Here is a 20,847-nt window from a genome sequence, read left to right on the forward strand (position 1 = left end):
TACCCTGACACCCACCACCTGCTGGAACATGGGTTTTTAGGAACACAGGTGGGTCCTACCATGAAAGTTAAAAAAACAATATGATGTGCCCTATAGATCCTTGATCATTCTGGGACTAATAAACATCGTATTTCTATTTTCAAGAAAGATACATTATGTATAAAACCATGGACAAGAACAGGGCCAGCCTGGCAATCCACAGATGGATCCAGCCCACAGATGTGTTTTAGTTTGTTTTTTGAGCCATGCACTTTTTGTTCTAAATGAAATTCCTCCCCCATGTTATAAACCCTGGAACTTTTACATTAAAGTATTTACCAAATTCCTTTGAACAATGAGAAGATCTGAAAACATTTGCCAACAATTTGGTAGAACTGTTGGGAGGGAGGCAGAGACAGGAAGCGAGCCATGTACCTAGATGACAAAAGGCCCCTCCCCAACCTGTTCCCCCCTCCCCTCCTTTACACCCATTTATGTCATCTGCTCGGCCCCTAGAGACATCTGGGTTGTGGCTAAGAATAAAATGTTGGTGTTTCAATCACCAGCAAACCCCTGCCGTCATTACATGTAAGAAAGTTTTCCCTAGGAAAGGACAAACATTCTAACTGTGGTTTCCTCTTACCTCTGCTCTGGGGCAAGCTCTTCATCAAATGACTCAATTTGTCACTTCTAATTCATTTTCCTTTACAGCACAGACTGATTGCAGCTGCCTCATAAAATAAGAGTTGAGAAACACAAATAACAAAAACAAATGAGCTCCAGAATTTAGTTTTGTTTCATGTGCCATCCATGGGAGCAGGAGATGTTGGGAGTTACGGCCCAAGGTGAGGGCCCTCGTTTGCGTGCAGCTATTGGGAACCAAAGGGAAAAGACACCGTGATTAAAGATGAGGTTGAAATGAGTTCCTCCTCCCTCGTCCTGGACACGTTCTGTATCTCTTCCATCTGGGAGCTGAGACAGCCTGCAGGCACTTAGGGGAGTGGCTAGGTAGGGTGAATCAACCCATCAGGAACAATAAGGGCAAACTTCAGTGCTTTTATTAGCTTTGATTTGTGTTGCTTTCAGGGCTCCAGTGTGGGGTTTATAAAAAAAGAAGCAAGCTGTTATAGATCGTGCACTGCCCTTCGCTATGGTTTACACCTGACGTCTATAAAGGTTTTATTGGATTATTGGTAGCATGTTTATTTGCCTGAACACAAAAACGTCCTGCCAGGCCTTGAGAATGATGCAGAGAGAAGGGGCTTTGTGGTATTGCAGGACTGGGAAGAAGTCTGCACCTTATGCTCGGGGAGGCAGGGAAAGGGGACATGGACAGACCCTAAAGAGAAGAGTATATGGACCCTAATTTATGGAGGTCACCAAATAGATGTGGAGGGAGCCTGCCAAGCTAGAGCTACCAATTCCTTATTAAAAAATCATGACTTCCTGGGAAATTCGTGCTGATTTAACTCATTGTGGTTTGCAATTCAGGCATTTATGGGAGGACAATGCAAAAAGGCCACTCGGAAATATCCCCTTAGGTTGATGGTTGAACTAGCTTTTCATGAAGATAAAGGGAATATACATGCTCCTGGATAAACTCTCTGTAAGGCTCTATACCAAAGACTCTCTACTTCAGCTCTATTCTTTGCTCCTGGAAAATTCTTTGTTGTGGGAACTGTCCTGTGTCTTACAGGATATTTGGCAACATCTCTGGCCTCTGCTCACTACATTACAAGCTGGTAATAGCCCCGCCTAGTCATGACAACCCAAAATGTCTCCAGTTAATGGCCAAACATCCTTGGTCGGGTGAGAGGGAGGGGTGGACACAAGTTCCTCTTCTCCAGACCACTGCTTTACACAAACTAATGTGAGTGTGCACATGTTAGGGAGATTTAATGAAGTTATTCATAAAACTCAAAGAGAAGACTCCAAACACAATAATTACACTTATTTTAATCACATCAAAATGAGTCTCAGAATGGGGTCCTGGAAATTAAAATTGGGGCATTTTTCAGAAAGGAAAGCAAATGGGTAGTCACTGGAGCACTAGTTTTAGGTAAGTCTTACCTCAACAGATGCTCTGATCTACATCCTGAGGTGAGAATTTACCTGGCTGTGAAATAAAGAGACATTTAAACCACATCTCAGTGTGTGGATATTGATTCTGGGATAGTGTCTTTCTAGAAGTTCTAATCCAAGATGGATAAAATCCTCCAGGAGCCAGAAAAACAGCTGTTTGGGTTGTTCCTTTTTTGAGGTTTGGTTCTTATCCTTAAATCTCTAAGAAATTAAGCGACAGGCTTCCTGTGCTTTCCTGTAAGAAACTACAGAAATGGGCATTGATTTTGTCCCCTTTTTTCACTAATGGGGGTATGTCACAGCTATTAAGTGTCCCCCAGGGTTGCTTATTTTGAAAGAGATGTGGAGAACCGGTTTGCCTCAATTTTTTCTGCCAATCTTTTGATCCCAAAATAACATTTAAATTGGAAGTGCACTTGGGTTTTTTAAACATAGGTGTCTGGGTTACTATTTTGGCAGAAGTTTCTATTTTATCCTACTGGGGGAAGAATGCAGAAAGATCCTTAACATCACCCATTTGTTAATCTCACACAATGGAACTATTTTAAGCAATTGGAGTGCAATTGAATTGGAGACTGTCACCACCCACGAAGGTCTCTATGCAGTTTTTCAAAATGTGATCCATGCCATGCCCACATCAGAGGCATGGGATGGCACTGGTTAAAAAAGAATAATCCTGGGCTTCACCACCAAATCTACCACATCAGGACCCCTGAGACGGTGGTCTGATGAGATGTATTTTTATCTAGATGATTTTGTGTTCCTTAAAATTTGAGAAGTACTTAATGGAGGTATGTCGGAGGGACCTAGGAAATACTGGGAAAAGACATCTCAACACTTGAGTGAGTAATATCAGAATTTCCTTCTCAGAAGTAAGCCCATCTGAAGATGTGAACCAAAGGGTGCTTGGGAATTCACCAACTACAGGGTTTTTACAACAATCACTGCTCTGCCAATGAACTGTGAAGTCAATGAAATCCCCAAATCAGGCTCATTTGGGATTTGTCCTCAACAGACAGCAGTATGGTTAAGACTAGCTGTAGACTACAGAACATTATGCAACATCTACATATTGAGAATCCATAGGTGTGACAGGTGAAGGAATTTGGGAAAGAAGAATCTAGATAGTTAGCTTTTGCTTTACACCTGCCAGGCTGTGATTTGAAGTCAGTTATCGGAGGGCCACAGATCTGAACTTCACAGCACGCTGTCTTATAGTTTTTAAATACGGGTTTTAATTTTTTTCTTTGCCCTTTGAAAAATAATGCTTCTTCTTTTTTTGCTCTTATTCTCAGATAATCTAATGTGGACTAAAGAGAAACAAGAAATAGTATGTTTGACCTAGGAAACAAGGGTATGTTGAACTTCTGTACTCTGGGATACTTGCAGTTCATCTGTGAGTTTTCCCAAATCCCACAATGACATTGTCTTATAAAAGAAGTTAATTCTCTTTCATAGTTATTTTGGTCAAAGTTATTGCCCCTCTATGTCAAGACTCAGGTTCTTGATAACATAGATTATGTAGCTTCCATTGTCAAAATTATGGTCCCAGATGACTGACATGTCATGTGCTTTCATCTTATTGGCCCAAGATGATCACATGGTCATACTTTGGCCAGTAAGATAACTAAATACGTAACTGAAATGGGAAAACAGACTTTATTTTACTGGCTGTGTAGCCAAGTTAAAAATGGAAAAGAGATTCTATTACTATTGAAGGATGGGAGACTATCTGAGTAAAACTACCTTCTCTTTCAGAGAATGAAAAGGCCCCAAAGATAAATAAGTACTTATATGCTAGCCTATTGGAAAACCAAGGTATGTCAAAAGGCCTATGAAAGAATGTTAAATGAAAAAACACAATCCAGAAAAGCTGTTATTATTTTTTTAAAACCAATGTGTCCCGTGTCTAAAAACGATAGAAGGAAATACAACAAAAGGCCAATTCTAAATATACCCATCTTTCCTTACCTAGTCTAAATTCTATGATCAGCCATAATAATCAGATTTATTTGCATATGTTTTCAGCTCTCATTTCATACTTTACAAATAACTGAGTGTAGGAAGGGAAAAGTACATCATGCTTCAGAAGGCATCACTTTAAATTCATAACCAAGAATTTCTAGGGAGCCCTTAATGCTGCGAAGAGATGAAAAGTATGTTTTTCTTGCCCATTTATTCTTTCAAACTCTTATTGGGCCATGCATCATCTTTTCTTTTCCCCTGAAACCTTCAGCAACTCTTCCCCCATCCTCAGTCTCAGTTGATTATCTTTCTATCAACTTAACTGACAAAATTCAAGCAAAGATCTTTCCCAGACTCTCAGATCCCTTCTACTCACTTTTCAGAACTATTTTCATACATGCTGCTGTCCTTACGTAACTACGTGTCAACTACCTGTGACTCTGTCTAACGTCTTCCCCCCACAGATGTCCTGGATCCCCTCTTCTTGTCCCAACTGGAGGGCAGGCATCCAGCGATTCTTGCCTCCCTCTTTATATCATCAGTTTTTCCTCTTTACTAGATCATTCTTGTCAGCATACAAAATGACATCATTATGCATCTCAAAAAACAAACTGTCTTGATGTCACCTTAACACAGGCCCCCAATCATGGTCCCAATTTTCTGCTCCCCTTTGAACAAAACTAATTCCTATTTTATTCTCTCAGATCCATTACTCTACCAAAACTTCTCATGCCAAAGTCATAAATAGCCTGCACTTTACGAAATCCGATGGCTAATCTATTACTCCTCATCCACTCTACCTTACTTGACATACAGAATCATTCCCACTTCATTAAATTACTCTCCACTGGGCTTTCAGGACACTACACTCCTGTTCATCTCTTGGTTTTTTTCCCTGTTTCATTCTTCAGTCTCTTCTGCGGATTCCTCTACTTCAAACTCTGAACGCCAGATTGCCCAGGATGAAGTCAAATTTGTATCTTCATTGCAAGCCTCTCCTCTGAGCTCCTGCCTCATGACCTAACTACCTAGCTGACATTGCTATTGAAATATCTAACAGAGGTCTCAAACTAAACATTTATAAAACTGAATTGTTTACATTACCCCCACCTGGTCCCAAGGTCCTAAGCCCCCAGTTTTCCCATCTCAACTGATGGCAATTCCATCACAATGATTCAGGCCAAAACCGTAGTAGTCTTCCACGATCCTATTCTTTCCCTCACCTACTACATCCAATCCATCTCAAATCCTGTTGGCCCCACCTTTAAAATGTCTAGACTCTGACTCTCCCACCCTCAGCTCCAGCGCTCTGGGCAAGACCGCGTTAACTCTCGCCAGGACAGTAGAAGCAGGCTCCTATCTGGTCTTTCTGCCTCCACCCTCCACCATTCCTTCCTACCCATCATCCAGCAGCCCAAACAGCATTCTCCAAAGGGCGGTAAGAGTGAGCCCCACATTAGATAAGTCAATCATGTCACTGGCTGCTCACTTTTCTCAGGAAAAAGTCCCAAGTCCTTATTACAGCCGAAAAAATGATGTGGTCTAGCTCTTGACCAACACCTTGACTATTTCCTACTACTCTACCCATTATCTAGAATGTTCTGGCCATACTGGCTACCTTCATGTTCCTCCGAAATGCCAGACATGCTCCCACAATTGCACTGACTCTTCTTTCTAGAAGGTTTTTCCATCACATATCTGCATAGTTTAGTACCTCTCATCTTCGAATCATCACTCGAACGTCATCTCAGTGATACCTCTTAGCCCCTGACTCCACTCCAGGTAAGGACAAACACTTTTTCCCCTCAATTATTTTAATAATATTTATCATTTTCTTTTGATCTATATGATTCATGCATGCATTACATATATTCATGTATAGATACCTAATATACATTATATATTCAAAATTGTACAAATTATAATGTCTAGCTGAATGAGAATGAGGGTTTTTGTCAATTTTACATATTGCTGTAGTCTTGGCCCTTAAAACAATGGTTGGCAATAAAGAAAGTGATCAACATATATTTAAGGAGTTAACAAATAGGAAACGTGGGGGATAATTTTTGCAATTATTTTCATGATTTAAATATTCTCTACTTTACAACTTATCTTTAATGTATCATTTTGTTGTGACATACATATTATCTAGTAAAAAATGACACTATTAAGATTTCTAAGTCAGTTTTACTTTAGCTCAATCAAATACTAGACTTTTAATATCATATAGATCAATTAACTTGAACTTAAGTTTTTTTCATCTTTAAAAAATGCTACTTTTGGTTATCTGAGCTGAAAAACATCATATAAGAGAAGGCAACAAATCTACGTGCTCAAATGCATGAAGTCATCCCTGTATAAGGTATTGTTATGATGCTTTGTATTTTCAAAGGAAATAACAGAAATTTCAACTACTCCTGTATAATTAAGGGTTGATTTTTAAAATTTGTCTTTTAGAATGTATTTATATTTTATGTGAAGAACAAACAAGTAACATCCAATTTCTCACCATCCATCAAGCACACATTGAGGCAGGATCTTTCCATTTTCTCAGCATTCCTTATTTAGTGATGAAAAATGATAAGATCAAGGTCATGGCACTGGCTGGTTGAGATGGTGAGCCCCAGATTCCCTGTCCAGAGCTTTCCCTGAAACATCACAGAGCATTCTATAGGGGGCATCTCTCTTGAGTGGGGCAGAGTACACTATTTTGGAAAGTCTTTTATGAGCTTAAAAAACAGTAATGAATCACTAACCCAAGCTCAGTGTGGAAAAGGAAATAGCAGAAACCTCTCTTTCTTCTCAGGGAAGGCTGGGGCCACAGAAAAGTAAACAGACAGGTTTGGATAATGGAAACAAAGAAATTGAAAACCAAACCTTTTCTATGAGAAGAGAGTAAATGCGACTGGGTAGGACTCTCAAGTTCAAGAGGACTGTCAAGGGTCCAACATACCTATTTCCAAAAAGCCTGCTAATAGCCACTAAACTGAAATTAACACAAGCAGACATAAGGCAGCCTTCCAACTGGAGGTTTTACTACCGCCAGGCAAATAAGCATGACTCTCGGCAGAACTATTTACATAGAATTACCCATAATGCTTGACACCATGATAAGTCCCTTCTGCCCTGATGCATATTCTACTGACAGTATTGCAACTCGGTCAAAGGGAAAAAGTAAATGGTTCAGCAAACTGTTGATGCAAGACAGGGAAATAAACATCCAGAAAGTCTGCTACATGCCAAGATACACTTCCAACCTGGCCGAGGAAAGAGAACAAGAATAATACACATTCAGAGGCATACAAAATGTTCGTGACTCAAGCAACAAACAATGCCTGACTGACATGTGGTCAGAAGTGGAACAGGCACCTGAAAAGCGAGTGGAGAAATTTGGGGTTTGTTTTTAACGTTATTGTCCTAATATTTCATGGCCCAAAATTCTTCCTGCAAAAACTTTCAGATTTTTGGTGGTGCAGTGAAAACCGTATTGACCTAAAAATCAGAAAACCAAGAGTGTGATGTAGGCACTAACAACGCTTATTCACTGTGTGAATGTGGACCAAATAGTTCACCCCTCTTGACATCATTTCTAAGATTAGCGTGTCTGATTAGCTGATCGCTATAGTCCCTACCTACTTACTATAAAATTCCAGTATGTCCTGTAACTTATACCTTTCTGAACTGTCAGTCAACATTGTCCTTGCAGTCTTCCTGGAAAGAGCACAGGAGATGATCAGAGCACCTGGGCCCCGGTGCCATCACAGCCACACTGTCTGGAGCCAATTTACCACAGTCCCCTGATCAATGCCCTAATATGCTAAATAGAATCACAATTGTGTCTCGAATTTTAAAAGTCAGGATTAAATCAAAATGCATGCTTATTTGTCCCAAATTTTTAGTGTCGAAAAATTCAACTTCCAAAAAAGTTGAAAGAATACTACAATGGACATCAATATATACTTTGCCAATGTTTAACATTTTTCCACACTTCCTTACCATCTTTCTACACACATACATATGTATATTAATTTTACTGAACTGTTTTAAAGTAACTTGCAGACCCTATAAAATTAAATACATGATCATATCATCGCCTAAATACAAGGAGACATTATTCTATATAATTACAAGATCACTACACACTCAAAAAAAGTTTATTATTGATAAAACTAACATGCAATTTGTAGTAAAATTTCTCCAGTTTAATCATACATTCAGTTGCCATACCTTCTTATTGTCCTTTAATCTAAAACAATCCTTCAGTTTGTTGTTCGTTTGCTTTTCTGGTGCCTTGTGATATTGGTTTTTTTAAAAGCATTCAAGCCAATCGTTTTAAAGAACGTTCCATGCAAAAACTATGAATGAATCTCACAAATACAGTGCTGAGTGAAAGATACCAGACATGAGAAATCAAAAAAACAGACGAGACTTATCTCTGCTGTTAGAATTAAGGTTAGCAGTTCCCTGTAGGCATTGGTGACTGGAAGTGTACATTAAGCTGTGCTCCCAGTAGTCTATTTTTTGACTCAGGTGCTAATTATATAAGTGTGTGCTCACATATTACTTAGGAAATCAATTATTTAATTAAGCAATTATTTGTCAAAATAAAATTAGGAAATTGAAAGAAATATAATTGAGCTGTTTTAATTCCCTGAATGAACTGTATAATGAATGAAGTAGTAAAAAATTATATGGATAGTGATGGTCAAATTAACATAATTAACAAGTGTGTGAATAGACATATGTTTAATTTTAGATAACACAAACTCAAAATTGTCCTTTCTTTTAAAGCCTTAAAGGAATGGTTTTTAAAAATGTGCCTATTGGGACACAAATCTGCTATAATGCCCCAAGTTAGGCATTCTATAAATCAACATTATTTTCAACAATCAAGAAAAGTAAAAGTTCCAAAAATATCTTTACAAAACCCTAAACATAGCAATTGAAAGCTGCTATTCTAAGAGATTATTGAGTCAGTGAGTAAATGCATAATAAAATAGTAACTATTTAGAAACTATCTTAAATGAGGTTATAAATCCACATAATAAATATAAACATATGTAAATTCAGATCCTTAATACTTTGTTATTAAATAATGAAAAAAAATTTTAATTATCAAGAATTTAGAAACAATATAAAAAGCAGCCTCAAGGAAAGCAGGAGGAAATAATAAAATGCAACAACAATTAATTACTGAAAACCATGGGAACAAGCAGACATAAGTAAATCTAAGAGCTAGTTCTTACAAAAGATAAAGACCAAAAATTGTAACAATTTTATACAACTAATTAAGAAAAAGAGACCAATTAGAAAAAAATTAATATATGTAAGACTCCTTTCACAGTACCTACCCCAAATTAAGCTCTCAATACTATTACTAATATTTATTTTTTTTTCAAAAATAAAATTAAAGATTGGTAATAGATATAGGGGCACATCAGAGATTAAAAACAAGAAAACACCAGCCATATAAAATATTGGCTAACATATTTTAAAGTCAGGACAAAATGAGAGATACCTTTAGAACTGATATAAATTACAATATGGCCTCAAGATATAGGAAACCTAAATAGACCACATACACAGAAAAACAGGAAAAATTTCTCCAAAATATACCAGACACCTAAATGGTTTTACAATTATTGCAGATTTCAAGTATTAAAGTACTTCTGTGCAGCTAATATGAGGCTGTCCCTCCAGCAATCTCTCTCTCTCCCACTGGCAGTAGCCCTGGTAAATGGAACCAATAATATTTTCAGGGTTGAGCAAGACAAGCATTCCTTCATTGTCGTAATTAGACGTGGTGATCGGTCCATCAATTCATGGCATTTGAATGATCAGAAAGTACAAATGACTCAATGCAAGACAATGACATACAGAGGAGGTTTTCTATGGTTTTCTCAAAAGAGGATAATGTCCATCTTACGAGAGCTAAGAGAAGGCAGCCCTCTCTCCCCTTCTGAACAATGGACTGTAAAAATATGATGCCTGAAATTGCTATTGCCAGTTTGTCCCCAGCCTGAAGAGTGTGTTGCCCCAAGAGGCAGAAGGAAAATATGAAAAGAATTCCAGCCATTGATGTCAAATGATCCCTGAATCAAACCAACCTCAAAACCCACACGTCCTCTTTATCCACTTAGTACATAAGCATGTAAACACATTTATTTTTTAAGAACAGCACGAGCTTTTCCAGTTGTAATACAGAAGATAAATTCATCCTGCTAGGGCACAGAAAAAGATGGTAGCAACTGAACAAAGACAACAAAATTGAATTGCTCATGTAGAGGGCAAAATCCTAAATAAAATATTAGCAAATAAAATTCAGTATTATATGAAGTACAATTCACTATGGCTAAACAGGATTTGTATTAGGATTATAAAGGTAGGTGAATTTTAGTAATATGTTAATATAATATTTCATCACACTAAGCAAATTTTTTAAAAACAATCACCATAATAGTTTTAAAGACAAACTTGAATATTGGTTATATCTTTGGGTTAGTTAGTGGGAAAACACACCTCCACACCAAGAGGATGGCAAGACCCAGCCCCATGGGAACAGGACCTTTCCTGGCCTTGCCTTAGCTGTTCATTTGTTTCTTTCATTATGTGCTTTATTATATAATAAACCAGTAAACATAATTATTTCCCTGAGTGCTGTTAGCCGTCATAGCAATTTATCAGACCCAAGGGAGGAGTTATGGGAACCCCTGATTTATAGCCAATCGGTCAGAAGGGCTAGAGCTCTGACTGGCTTCTGAAGTTACAGGCAGTCGTCTGGAACTGAGCCCTCCGCCTAGGGAATCTGATGCAAATGCCAGGTAGATAGTATCAGAGTTGAATTGAATTGAATCGTAGGACTCTCGGTGTCAGAGAATCGGTTGGTGTGGGAAAAGAAACCAAACCATAAGTCTGGTGTCAGAAGTGAAGTATTCAGTGTATGGAGGAAAACAAGTTTTTCCTTTCAGAAGTTAATGAAAGATTTTTAAAAGGAAGGTAATAAAAGAACAGATCATAATGGCAAAGATTGACAAACCCATTGCTGTAAATTTAAGAACTTTAGTTCAATCAAAATCTTTCATAAAGAGAGTAAAAAGTCAAGACATAAATAGAATATATTTGGAACATTTATAATGGCACAAAATTAGAATAAAAATATAGGAAGTGCACCTGTGATTCAATTAAAGAAAGTATTAAAAAAATAAAACAGGAAAACGAGCAAAGAATTTGAACATTTCTCAGAAAAGAAACCACGAATAACTCCTCAACATGTGGAATATGCTTTACCTCATTTAGCAATTAGCAAAATGATCATTAAAATCACATTGAAATCATATTTCATACCCACCATTAAGAAGTCAGAAATCCTAGGAACAAAGTAGGAAACTTCTGCTGGAGGGAAAAGAAGCAAGAATAACTCCTTCGGGGAAACACTTTGGTGTTTATCCAGTAAAACTGAGCCTATGCACACCCTAGAACTCAAGAATTTGACTCCTCACTATATTCCCTAGAGACCTTCTTGCAAATTTGCACCAGGAGACATGTCATGTACAGGAATGTTCAAAGCAATATTGTTTGCCATTTCCAAAAACAAAAACACTGGGAAAAAACCCCAATATCCATTAAGAGTATAATAAAGAGATACTCTGTGGCATATTCACTATACTGCAGAGAAAAATAATGACAGTGACACGCACCAACATGGGCCATTTAAAATTACATATTGTTTGAGTGAAAGAATTAAGTGGAAGAAAAAGACACTGCGGTTACAATTACATAAAGTTCAAACACGAGGAAAGCTACATAATGTACTGATCGGGAATATACATGTATTTTCCAACTTATGAAGGAGAGGAAGAAAACGATTATTACAAGAGTCAGGAGAGGGTTACCTTGGGTAATGGGGAAGGGTAGTATGATTGGGGAGGGCTCACAGGGTCTGGTTCCTTTTCATAAATTGAGTGGTGGAAACTAGAATGATCACTTTATCACTGCTCTTTAAACAATACATATATTTTATGTACATTCTTCGTATTACATATTTTGTATATTTTTATGTGCAGAAGAAATTCGTGATGATGATTAATCATTCTGGAAAAATAGTTGAATATGGTGTAGCAGGTCTACAAAAAGAATTAATTTATTTAGATGCCAAAAATGTATTATATACAAAATCATAAAGACAAACAACAGCTTAAAAATGATTGCAATAATGATAGCCACAAGTTTAAAACAAGCTATTAAGGGGACTTTATCAATTAAGAAGGAAACCACTGAGACCTATCTAAAGTAAAGTAAGCAAAAATCACAAATAAAAAACATTCAGGAAAAGTAAATACCATTTCCTCCTGAGCCATTGAAGAGGAAAAAGAATATAGAAAAAAAATTAGCCTCAGTAATTTAAATAGGACAGTTAAAACAAAATGCAAGTATACTCCTATCAAATCAGCAGAAATTTTAGAATATTATTTGATGGAGTTGGGTGTGGGAAGGGAGAGACAATGTCCTAGACTCCTGGAAGAATGTAGACTGGCAAGAGAATGTAGAATGTTTTTTATAAAAATTCTTTCAAAGGTTATACCGTTGACCCAGTAATTCAATTTTTAAGACTCCAAAAAAAATCCAAAATACTGAAGTTGTAGACGATAGCCTATTACCAAATATTTATTGGAATTTTATCCACATTAGGAAATAGGTACAAACTTAAAGATCCAAAAAGGAAAGAAACAGTTAAACATGTTACTTATATTTGAATGGAATATTGTCACCAATAAAATAATATTTTCAAGTGTCTTTAATAATATGGGAAACTGCTCATGTTATGATAGACTATTCATTGATCAAGACATAAAATCTCTACTTAACTATGCACAAACATATCTAGGCATGCATCTATATTGCATACACTTGTGAATGTGTGTTTATACATATGTATGAACACACATACACACACACATATATAAAAGGCTGGGAAGAAATATAATAAAATGTCAACAATGATTTCTTCTATTTTATATTCTCATTTTATTGTTAAATTCTCTTTAATGAACTTGACTGTATAACCAGAATAAATATAACATTTAGAAACATGAATAACATAATGTAATATTCCTCTTTGATAATATTTATAATCCTGAATTTCAAAACAAAGGATTGTTGCCTAAATGTATTTTTGGAAGGGATTTGTTTATTTGGCTGAGCTTAAATTCGAATGCTCTAGACAGAGAATCTATCTAGATGAGGGTCTATGTTTGCACAGAGAGCATAAAAGTTGTCCTGGAGGGTGATGGCGACAGTGATGATAGTAACACTCTTAACCATGACATGTATATAGAGTGTTACAATTTACAGAGCATTTGCAGATACATTATGTCTTTTAATCACTCAGCCCAATGGAAAAAAACATCACAGCCCAGCACATGTGCCATCTGCCCATGCCACCTCAGCCCAACATTTGCTGTGGGGTAATAGAAGAAAGCAGAAGATAAGAACTTGCTTTCAAGGAGTCTGCAATCTGGTTAAAGAGATAAAACCCACACCCAATAAATGTTATGTGATAAGATTGAAAATATGCACATATATATACATACACATACACACATACACACACACACACACATACGTATATAATGTATGTGTATGTGTATATATATCCAGCTTTCCTCCTCCTCTGCCTGGTAAAGAGAACTTGCTTTGCTCTGTGCTATTTATCTCCCTCCTCCACTCTCCAAACAGTGTTCAGCAATTACCAGACCATTTTGGGGCTGTAGCTGCACACATTTTCACTGGGCTTTTGTAATCTAGACCCAGAAGAAAGGACAAGCCATCAGGGGAATTGTTTGGAAAAGATGGGAAGAGAGTCCAGAGCAACCATGGTACAGTGGAGGAGTTCAGGGGATAGGAGAATAAATGAGGTTTTTCAGAGGAGCTGGGAGAGTGCAGACAATGCACATTTTGCATGCTGTTTGAGAGACGGTAGTAAGTAACTTGGATCAATGAGAAATTACTTTTGGCTCCCAGACTGTTTCACTAACCACCACATTAATCTGAGCCTAGATCAAAGCTCAGTGTTACAGCAACATTTTGGAGTCCTTTCGATGCAAAGAGGAAAGTACTTGCCAAAGAACCTCCTTCTCTTCCCTCCCTGGGCCCCAACAGTTTCAATATTTGCAAGTAGATCTAATTCAAGGTCATCAGGGTAGGCAGCCTTCTAAGATGGCCCTCAGTGATCTCCAACTCCTGTATTTGTACATTTCTTGAGCAGAAGCTGGAACTAGTGACTTACTTTTCTTCAATAGAATAAAGCAAAAGGGATGACATGACAATTCTATGGTTAGGTTACCAAAGACTGTGACTCCTACCTTGCTTGCACTCTCTCTATTGCCTTCACATTTACGCAGGTGGATAACATGAGCAGCAACATCAATAAAACAAGAGGCCAACCTGGTAAGGAGCACACAGCAGCCTCCGGCCAACAGCCAGTAGGGATGTGAATCCTGCCAACAACCCGTGAGTGATCCTGAATTGTGTCCTTACCACATTGAGCCTCGGGGTGACTACAGACCAGCAGATGACCTGGGTAAGCCCAGACTCGGACCCACAGAAACAGAGGCAATGTATGGGTGGTATGTGAAGCCTTTACGTTTTGTAGTAATTTGTTATTCAGCAATAGATGGTCAATGCAGTCATAGACCTGCCTCTTCTTCATTTTGCTCTTTCTCTCAGAAGTTTCTTATCTTGAAGACAGTCCCCCAAACTGCTCAGACTCTGAAGCTGAATGTGAAGTATGTGTGTGGCTGAAGTGGGTCTCCAAGGTGGAGGAAAATGCCAGCCGCCACCATGGCCAGGCACCAAGTCCAATGAGCTCCCCAGAGCAATGGCTTTACCCTCAGCGCTCATTACCCACACCTGCTTCCCCACTAGATGGAGAAACAGAGTGACTGCAGCTCTGTGGCCACCCTTCTAATCCCAAGACAAGACTAGAGATACAGATGGCCATGAAAATCCAGAGAATCCTTTCCTTTGAAGATCACAAAAAGTGCCAGATCCCACACCAGTTTCATTGAGGTATTCCTGGAAATGCTTCAAAATGCATAGAAGGACATTTTAAAGTCACTTTCCTCTGGTAACAGTGCTAAACAGAATAGACATTGATGGTTGCATCACATTTCTTTATTTCAGCTGGGCCACCACATGCTACCATGTTGGGTGGCCCTTTTAGGGCAGGATTTATCCAAAAGAGCAGAAATAGTTATATGTATCTAGCCTGTGTTAGTTGAAAGAGATAAGTAACTAGTCCTACAGTGTTGGGTACAAGGGATGTTTTTTCTGTTTTTCCTCCAAGCCTCCCATAGGAAGCAAACCCACAGTAGTGGAAAAATAATGAGAGAACCCTGAGGAGCAGAAGGCAAAGGAAACAAGATTTTCTATCCAGTGCAACAAATTGTAAATCAGTAGTTCTTAACCACCTTCTACACTCTTAATGATGTAGGGAGCACAAATCAAGCAAAGAACATGTCCACTGCCTCAAAGAGCTTACAGTGTTTTCCCAGAGTTAAGATCCTAATATAAAAACAAATAGTCTGGTGTGGTTCTTCTGCTTGACTCTCCCCACCCAACTCATTCCCATGTCTTGTTCATTCCACCTGCAAACTCTGATTGCTCCCCACCGACCCCACTCTCATTGCTTCACCCGAGTCCAGGTCACTGTGATCTCGGCCCTGGGTGACTCCAGTTAATCTCTTACCAGTATTTTTCTCTGCTTCCAGTCCATACTCTACATTGCATAAAAGTACTTTTTGTTGTTATTGTGTTAGGTAGAAAGATGGACATGAGCAGCCAGGGAAGGGGGAGATAAAATTCAAGGAAAAACCACCCAACCAAATCTGCCCAGGTAGGGGGACCCATATGAAGATAACAGAGGCTTTGCAGGAAGGTAAGTTCCTTGCCTACAGGGGACCAGGCCGGACTGGTCCCAACCAGATCACAGTGCAGGCACAATCAAACAGAACTAAGGACCCCCCCCAAACCATGCCTCTTCACAATCCAATTAAAATTTTAATTTATTATTAAATTAATAATCCCCCACAACCCCCACCCCATGGGCTTTCTATGTGCATTTTCGGGAGAAAAATGTGCACTGAGAGGAATGGGTGTGTAACTAGAACTGTCAATCAAGTGACCTCGCTCTGTCAATCAAAGAAGTGCCTCCCAGCTAGGACATGATAAACACTCTCCTCCAAATGTCAGAAGCCTTTGTCTACCTTGACTCTGGCCCCCTCTTCCCTTGGACTGCATTCAAATAAAACTTTTTGCTCTGCTTGGCTATTGTATCTCTGCCTTTCAAGTCTTTGTTTCCATAGGGACAAGAACAGAGGAGAACAAACTCTACCCAGATTCCCCTTGCACAGAATGCTTGATAGGCCTGCAAGTTCCTTCAGGATTTAGCCTCTGCCCGTCCCTTCCAAACCACCTCATGCCATTGTCAACGTCTTTCGGTTCCTTAGACCCACTAAGCTCTGTTTTGCCTTAGAACCTTTCACACTCTTTAATTTATCTTGATAAGTTAAAGAATACTTTTCTCATGGTGCCTCTTCTGTATTCCCTCTATTTTAAATTGGAATGTTCATATCCTGTGAACTCTTTATTCCCATAAAATTGCAAAGATGAAATGCAGACAATTGGATGGACATCTGTAAAATGTCTCCGCAAAAAGGGAGTCAGTGGAGACATATTTACCATGGAACTGAAGAAGGTGAAGCTTCAGGACCCCCTCCCTAGCAGACCCCTTCCAGGGCCCTACTGTAAGATTTGCAGAACTGGGGGTTTTCATAACAACTCTGCCTGAAACATTCTACCCCATCTAACTAAGTCACTCACACTCACTACACAATGCTTCCCAAATCTACGTTTTTTTGTAAAACATCACAATTCATAATCACATATTCATGAGTGCACTGCATCATTTAATGCATGTTGTCCTCAGTAGAACACAAGTTCTATGAGGGCAGGGACCAAGTATATTTTCTTCACCCCTCTCTATTTTCAAGTAAATGAATGAATAATGTTCTCTCTTCAAAATTTTTATAGTACTCTCTACCTGTTATCCAGCCTTTGTATTATAGTTACCTGTGTACATACCTCATTCTGTCTAAAAAATCTATGAACTCCTTGAGGACCGAGTCTGTGCCTTATAAATCTTTAAATTCACCTCAGGTCTAACACAGAGTCCTACATGTCATTGGTACTAACATGTACTGAGTAGATGAAACAACGAAATTGTGCCTTACGAGTCATTAGAGGTGGTTTCACGGTGTTTGGTTAAATGTATTAAAGAATTTGATCTTTTTCTGCCTCTCTAGATCCATAGTAGTGATGGTTCCATGGGATTCTGTAAGCCAACATAATAAGATTTAAAATCTCTAAACTCACAATGACTCAGTAATTTAATCATGCTCCCACAGTGAGGATTTTACAATGGATTTGTTTTGTTTTGTTCTTTAAATGTATTTTATGAAGGAAAATGAAGTTTGTCCTAGTAAGAGGAATTATTTAAAACATGGGGAATATGCTAGGAAAATTTATCTTGATAAATTAAAGAATACTTTTCTCACGTGGTCTCTTCTGTATTCCCTCTATTTTAAATTGGAATGTTCATATCCTGTGAACTCATTATTTCTATGGAATTGCAAAGATGAAATGCAGACAACTGGATGGACATCTGTAAAATGTCTCTGCAAAAAGGGAGACAGTGGAGACATATTTATCATGGAACTGAAGAAGGTGAAGCTTCTGGACCCCCTCACTAGAAGACTCCTTGTAGGGTCCTACTGTAAAATTTGCAGAAGTGGGTGTTTTCATAACAATCACTTGACACCTCTCCCCATTCCACTTCACCTCATGTGGTGGTGATGCTGTGCCTTGGCATTTGGGGCATTAAGCTCAGGAGGAATGCAGTTGGGGGACACAGATAACCTTGAAAAATGCAGGGATTAAGGGTGCAATTGAAAATCCCTGTGTAACTTGACTCCCCCAAAACGTAACTACTAATAGCCTACTGTTGACTGGAAGCCTCAACAATTACATAAATAACTGAAAGACATATTCTGTATATTGTATGTATTACAGACTGTATTCTTACAATAAAGTAAGCTAGAGAAAAGAAAATGTTTTCTCAAATTGTCACAAATCTCCAAAAGACTTTCCAACATATTTGTTGAAATAAAGTCCACACGTTAGGCAGTTCAAACTCATGTTGTTGAAGGGCTGGATGTATTTAGTTTCTGGTTAGTGGTATCCATTTTTGAGGTTAAGAGTGAATCCCATCATGAACCACCTAGTGAACTGTAGTGTATTCTAGTCATTGCTACTATCCTAGTGTAAAAAGAACTTCCAATAATCCCCCATTTCCAACTGTGCTGATTCGCCCAATCATGTGACAGAAAATTCTAGTGTGTTCCAAATACACCCCATGGCACCTGGCACTACGAGATGGGAAGTGGGGAAGATAGTATTTTAAATGAGTTATTTTTTCAGATTTCATGTTTGTGGGACTTGGCAGCACTTCTACCTGTGTGATATATATCTTTTGTCACTTTAAATAAAGATTCAGTTTTGTTACTAGTTTTATATTTATAATTTGCAATCCTTTTTTTAAATTGGGGATTTCCCAAGTTCAGGTGGAGACCCCACAAAAGCTGGATTACCTCCAGCACCAGCACACATATAGAACAACTTTTCCTAGAGAAAGAACTCAGGGTAACTGTCAAATACATCAAGATCCTTAAATGACCACTCTGGCAAGAACACCAGATATCAGGCAGGACCTGTTACATTAGCCTTTAACCAGTGTGCTGAAGCAGTGCCATCTACCTGCTGTCCCTCTAAGCCACCTCCACAGCCACCTGAATAACCATTCAAGCCAACAGCACTTTGCCCTTGATAATTACTCAGAAATGAGAAAGAAAAAAATGGCCATATCTCCTGCCACCCCCAAACAGGGCAAGAAATGGTATTATGGGTAAACTCTGAGTCTTTTAGGCTTAACTGAAAGATCTCATTTTTCTTTCTTCTCCGTAGTGCCTTACATAAGAGTATATCACATGATAAATTGCTTTTCTTCCACTTTGTAGAACAATTTTATTAGTTTAGTCTATGCAACATGTCCCAGTTCTTCAATACATTTCCAGCGGGATCCATTTAGACTACCAGGAGGATACACAAAATGGAACACACCATCTCTTGTCAAATCAACACTTACAGGAATAATTTAAAGAAAACTATTTTTTACAACATTGGGCTTTTTAAAAGAAAGGGAAAAAATAGTCACAAGCTAATATAAACGGAACTGAACATTTTTACTCTGTCTTCTCATTATGCTGTCTTCAGCCAGTTTGTATGAGTTTACCTAAAGCAGTGATTTTTAAACACAGTTTCCCCTTTCTTTATTTTCAACAACAGCTTTCATTGTATCTACTGAGATATATGTACCGTAAAATCAATCCTTCTAAAGTGCACAAATGTTTTTTAGTTTGTCCCAGAGATGTACAAAACTCAGTACTAACTTTAGAATACTTTCGCCACCCAAAAGGAATCTATACCCATTAGAAGCTATTCCTCATTTTCCGTTCTCCCACAGCTTCAGGCAAACACTAACAGACTTTACGTCTCCGTGGATTTGCTTATTCTGGCCATACCCTGTACATGGAATCACAGAATATGTGGCCTCTTGTGTCTGACTTCTTTCACTTAGCGTGATGTGTTCAAGCATCCTCAGTGTGACCGCGCATCAGTGCCTCATTCCTTTTCGTAACTCCACTGTGTGGATGCACCACATTCTGTTTGTTCTTTCATCATAAAATTAACTTCATTTCCTTTGCATATATACACAGGGGTGGAATTGTTAGGTCATATGGTAACTCTATTTTTAAAAGTGTAAATGATGGCCAGACTGCTCTCCAAAAGTGGCCACACTATCTCACCTTCTCACCGGAGTACAGGAGGACTCAAATTTCTCCACATGTTTGTTAACATTGGCTATCGTCTTTTTTATTTTGATCATCTTAATTAGTATGAATTGCTGTCTCCTAGTGATATTGATTTGCATCCCAAATACATTAGATTTTGCATATCTCTTAGCATTTGAGCATTCACCCCATTTTATGTGTGCAGGATTATTTATAAGGTCATATACATATAGGACAATACAAATCTAGTATATATTATACAAAATGTCAACTAAAGAGATGTTTTAAATACAAAGAAGAAGTTCTAAGATTTTTTTTCCCACGATGTCGCAGAAAGGTCCTCTTTCCTCTCCTAAAGTTAATTCATTCCACTTGAAAACCATCTGGAAGACCAGGAATATTTAATTTAAAGTAAGAATTCTGCTGAAGATTGAAGATTCTAATATTCCTTTCAGGGGTGTTTATTTATTGAGAGTTCACTACAACTGAACCTTGCTAAGTACTTTCCAGTATATAAAGTACAGAAAAGACAATTTATTATGTCAGCCATGACAGTCTACTTCTTTTCACAACAAATGCCCTCTTGCTATATGTACATATTTTTTAATTGGGAGCACGTGACCATATTGCATCAATAATAATTAATGATATAATCAAATACAGCAATAATCTGGTATATCTTAAGAGTATAGACAATAACTAACCTATGTGTAAGAACCCATAAAAGGTAATGATTCACTTGAGTTGCATCAACTCATTGTTACACAACCCAGCTTTTCTTTTTTAGACATATACCATTTCTTATTAGTGTATCATTGATATACAATCTTACATTAGTTTCAAATATACAACATAG

General features: G+C 38.0%; 1 protein-coding gene across 9 annotated transcripts in view; it reads right to left on the bottom strand.

Annotated features, from left to right (window-relative positions):
* The window catches only part of AGBL1 (AGBL carboxypeptidase 1), an 822,820-nt gene that overhangs the window by 385,766 nt on the left and 416,207 nt on the right, over window positions 1–20,847 (bottom strand). The gene's annotated exons all lie outside the window — the stretch shown is intronic.

Source organism: Manis javanica, chromosome 18 (assembly GCF_040802235.1).
Source record: "Manis javanica isolate MJ-LG chromosome 18, MJ_LKY, whole genome shotgun sequence".
NCBI classification, from domain to species: domain Eukaryota; kingdom Metazoa; phylum Chordata; class Mammalia; order Pholidota; family Manidae; genus Manis; species Manis javanica.